Below are 4648 nucleotides of genomic sequence, written 5' to 3'. Positions count from 1 at the left end.
GCCCGGTTTTGTGTTTACCGAGGAGGAACAGGACCTTCAGAAGGATCAAAGGAGTGAACTTTAATTAAAATGTGTCTTGACATTTTGATAGCGTGCGGTCCAGGCATTAGTATTCATGGAAATTCATACTTCCTGCCTCGGCAGGTTCTGCCCAGATAATGAGTCTGTAGGGTTGGAGGAGAGGAACCATAGCCTTGGAAGGGGCAAAGATGGAGAGGGGCAAAGAAAAACGGCTCCCGGTACAGTGCGGTGGCCCCTTTCCCTCTCCGTGAACGTCCTTTTCCCTTCAAATGACCGGACCGTGGTTTGTGAGCTGGCTGAGCGTGGCCAGTTCTTGGTGTCCCTTGATCCATGAAGGAGGTTGGGAAAGCGTCGATTGGTATTAAGGGAGGTTGCTGTGGATCAGCCGGAGAATATCGCAGAAGGGCCCCAGGTGCAATCCCTGGTATCTCCAGCTAAAAAGGACCAGGCAGGAGGTGATGGGAAAGACCTCTGCCTGAGACCCTGGAGAGCCATGGAGAGGGGCTGTGGCTCAGTGGTAGAGCATCTGCTTGGTATGCAGAAGGACCCAGGTTCAATCCCCGGCATCTCCAGTTAAAAGGACTAAGCAGGGGGTGATGGGAAAGACTTCCGCCTGAGACCCTGGAGAGCTGTAAAGAGGGGCTGTGGCTCACTGGCAGAGCCTCTGCCTGGCATGCAGAAGGTCCCAGGTTCAATCCCCGGCATCTCCAGTTAAAAGGGCCAAGCAGGAGGTGATGGGAAAGACCTCCGCCTGAGACCCTGGAGAGCTGTCAAGAGGGGCTGTGGCTCAGTGGAAGAGCCTCTGCTTGGCAGGCAGAAGGTCCCAGGTTCTGTCCCCAGCAGCATCTTCAGTTATAAGGACCAGGCAGGAGGTGATGGGAAAGACCTCCGCCTGAGACCCTGGAGAGCGGCTGCCAGTCTGAGTGGACAAGACTAACTTTGATGGACTGAGGTTCTGGTCCAGAATAGTGAAGGGCGGGGTATAAATCCAATCTCCTCCTCCTCCTCCTCCTCCTCCTGAGCGAGCTTCACATAAACCGGATGTATTCCGGGATCCACAAAGCGTATCTGGGCGGGCCCCAGAAGACATCCAGTTTACGTGAACCTGGCTCAGGAAAATTCCAGCAAGTTCTTTGCCGCCGCTCTGCTCTGACATCCTGGGCCGCCATCCCAGTGTGTATCGACAATAAGACAATTCCTAGTCTAACCAGACCTGATGCCGATTGTGTGAATAAAAGGCAAAACTGCCCTTTGTTTTGTTTTGCAGCAACTCCATGCCTTATTCACGTGGGACGTCGGGCCCCGGTAGGGTTGCCAAGTCTGGATTGAAAAATACCTGGATACTTTGGGGGTGGAGCCAGGAGAGGGTGTGGTTTGGGGAGGGGAGGGGCCTTCGCATAGTACAATGCCATAGAGTCCACCCTTCAAAGCAGCCATTTTCTCCAGGGGAGCTGATCTCTGTCGGCTGGAGATCAGTGGTAAAAGCGGGAGATCCCCAGGCCCCACCTGGAGGCTGTCAGCCCTAGGCCCCAGGGGGGAGGGTCTCCTTGCCAGGAAAGAAAAACCTGGCCACAGAAGGCTGGGGTGTGATGTATGAAGTGGTGCGAGCCATAATTTTGGTTCTGTCTCTCGCACAAACGCTGTGCCACTGCCGAGATGGCTTTCCCCTTAATAATAACTTCCCCATGGCTGTTTTTCACAGCAGTGTGTGTGTGTCTGTGTGAACAAGAAGTGGCACACATCTGATTCCGCATGCAAGGAGGGGTGCGGTTGTCAGTGTGATGCATTCTTATTCCTTTGAGGTTACTCCTGGCATATTCCAGGGCACAGAATGCTGCTTTTGCTGTTGTTGACTGTAGAACGGGAGTCTTCATCAGGAGGCTGAAAAGTCATAGAATCCTAGAGTTGGAAGGGACCTCCAGGGTCATCTAGTCCAACCCCCAGCACAATGCAGGAAATCCACAAATACCTCCCCCCCCCACAACCCTAGTGACCGCTGTTCCATGCCCAGAAGATGACAAAAAACCTCCAGGATCCCTGCTCAAACCGGCCTGGAGAAAAATGGCTTCCTGACCCCAAAGTGGTGATTAGCAGTTCTCTGTGCGTGTAAGAAAGGGCCACAAGAACTAAGCACTGAGGCAACCCTTCCTGCCCTCCCTTCTCGTGATCTGCCCAAGTTCACAGAATCAGCACTGCTGTCAGGTGGCCATCTAGCCCCTGTTTGAAAACCTCCAAAGAAGGAGAGCCCACTACCTCCTCCCGAGGAAGCCTGTTTTTTCGCTCTGTCAGGAAATTCTCCCTAATGTTTAGCCAAAAACTCTTCTGATATAATTTCAACCCATTGGTTCTGCTCCGACCTTCTGGGGCAAAAGAAAACCACTCCGCCCCATCCTCTCTATCTGACAGCCCTTCAAGTACTTGGAGATGATTATCGTATCACCTCTCAGTCGTCTCCTCTCCAGGCCAAACATACCCATCTCCTCTTTCAGCCCGGTTTTCCAGCCTGTCAGAATCACCCTGTATCCTGACTCTGTCTCATACTGTATTTGCTACCCCTCTCCCAAGTCCTTAATTTTTCAACAAGTTTGTTTCTTCCCTCATTTTATCCACAATGTTACAACTGAGGATGTGACCCACGGTGAGGAGCCTAACACATAAACAAAGTTGGTGTTTGGTATGGCTTAGGACCGGTCTGAAGTCGGCTCTCTAATATTGGGTGTACACCTTTTCATTCCACACCATGCATGGTTTTATTTTCAAAATCCAATATGTCTGGTTGGCATCAGGAAGCAGGTAGGTGTAGTGGTTAAGTGCACGGACTCTAATCTGGGAGAACCGGGTTTCATTCCCCACTCCTCCTGCACATGCAGCTACTGGATGACCTTGGCCAAGCCATAGTTCTGTCAGAGCTGTTCTCTCAAGGACAGTTCTGGAAAGAGCTCTCTCAGCCCCACCTACCTCACAGGGTGTCCGTTGTGGGGAGGGGAAGGGAAAGGAGATTGTAAGCCGCTCTGAGACTCCTTTCGGTAGTGAAGGGCGGGGTATAAATCCAATCTCCTCCTCCTTCTCCTCTTCTTCTTCTTGGATTTGTAGAATGGGAGAGCTCGGCCGAGTCTCTGTGTCTCCCCCATTACCATCGGCTTGGCAACACCGAGTATGGAGATTCCTGGAGATTTGGAAGTGGAGCCTGAGAGAGGGGGGCTTGCGGAAGTGGGGTACGGGGCCATAGAGTCGACCCTCCAAAGCAACCGTTGCCTCCATGAGGAACAGATTGAGGTTTATAAGATTATGCATGGGAAAGAGCAGGTAGAGAAAGAGGTACTTTTCTCCCTTTCTCACAATACGAGAAGTCGTGGGCACTCCATGAAATTGCTGAGCGGTCGGGTTAGAACGGATAAAAGGAAGTCCTTCTTCACCCAAAGAGTGATTCACACTTGGAATTCACTGCCACAGGAAGCGGTGGCGGCTACAAGCATGGACGGCTTCAAAAGGGAATTAGATAGGCATATGGAGCAGAGGTCCATCAGTGGCTATTAGCCACAAGGTATAGATACGAACTCTGGGGCAAGTGATGCTCTGTCTTCTTGGTGCTTGGGGGGTCAACAGTGGGAGGGCTTCTAATGCTGGACCTCCTGATGGCACCTGGTATTTCTGGCCACTGTGTGACACAGAGTGTTGTACTGGATGGGCCTTTGGCCTGATCCAACATTGGCTTCTCTTATCTTCTTATGTTCTTAACAGATCTCTGTCATCTGGAGATCTGTTGTAATTCCAGGAGATCTCCAGGTGCCACCCCTAGATCCTTCTCCTCCTGGAAGTTGGCAAAGCTACATTATCATCACTCTCTCAAGATCTTTGGCTGCAGGAGCTGTCATTTCTGTAGTCGAAATGCGAACAGTTTACACTCTCTCACGCCCTAGTTTTACTTTGTCTTTTTCCCCAGGCTGCTGATTATATTGACAATCGCAAAAGGGGAAAAAACAACCTCGACGTTGTGCCAGTGAAAAAGCTTTAGTTCAGACGCCGCGTTCAGTCGCGGAAATCACTTAAGCTTGTTTTTCTTCTTTGTGATTCGATGCGGCCAGCTTTTACCTGTGGATTTGACTTCCTTGGTGGTGGTGGGGGGACCATTTTAGAAATGAAGGAGCCACCGAACGCCCCCTTCCTTCGCAGAGCCCACACTGTGGCCGTGTGAATTATTTATTCCTCCAGGTTTTATTTTTTTTTATACGCGCAAATCACTGTGGGTTTCTTTCCCTCCCAGTCTCCTGTCAGTTTCCAAGCCTACCTCATTTGAGAGGTGGTAGAGATTTATTATATTTTTTTTTACAGGAAACTTTGGCAGAATAGACTGAATAAAATTTCAGGCGTGCAGACGGGTTGCCGGATTGTATGCCAGCGATTTGCGTTGCTGATGAGGGCCCGTTGACCAAGCTGGAAGACTTGAGTTTGTTAAAAGGGGCAAAAAATGCAGATGGGACTTAGAAGAAGACAGTATGACAGATGCTGCCTAATTTCGGGGGGCAGGAGAAGAAGAAGAAGAAGAAGAAGAAGAAGAAGAAGAAGAAGAAGAAGAAGAAGAAGAAGAAGAAGAAGAAGAGGAGGAGGAGGAGGAGGAGGAGGAGGA

General features: G+C 50.6%; 1 non-coding gene across 1 annotated transcript; it reads left to right on the top strand.

Moving 5' to 3' along the window:
- Nucleotides 1-521: 521 nt before the first annotated feature.
- TRNAT-GGU lies at nucleotides 522-593 on the top strand. The gene has a single exon. It is a non-coding gene; the product is annotated as a tRNA-Thr (tRNA).
- The last annotated feature ends 4055 nt before the right edge of the window (nucleotides 594-4648 follow it).

Source organism: Gekko japonicus, unplaced genomic scaffold, assembly GCF_001447785.1.
Source record: "Gekko japonicus isolate JY-2015 unplaced genomic scaffold, Gekko_japonicus_V1.1 scaffold3407, whole genome shotgun sequence".
Lineage (NCBI taxonomy): Eukaryota > Metazoa > Chordata > Lepidosauria > Squamata > Gekkonidae > Gekko > Gekko japonicus.
This window is presented reverse-complemented; position numbering and strand designations above follow the sequence as displayed.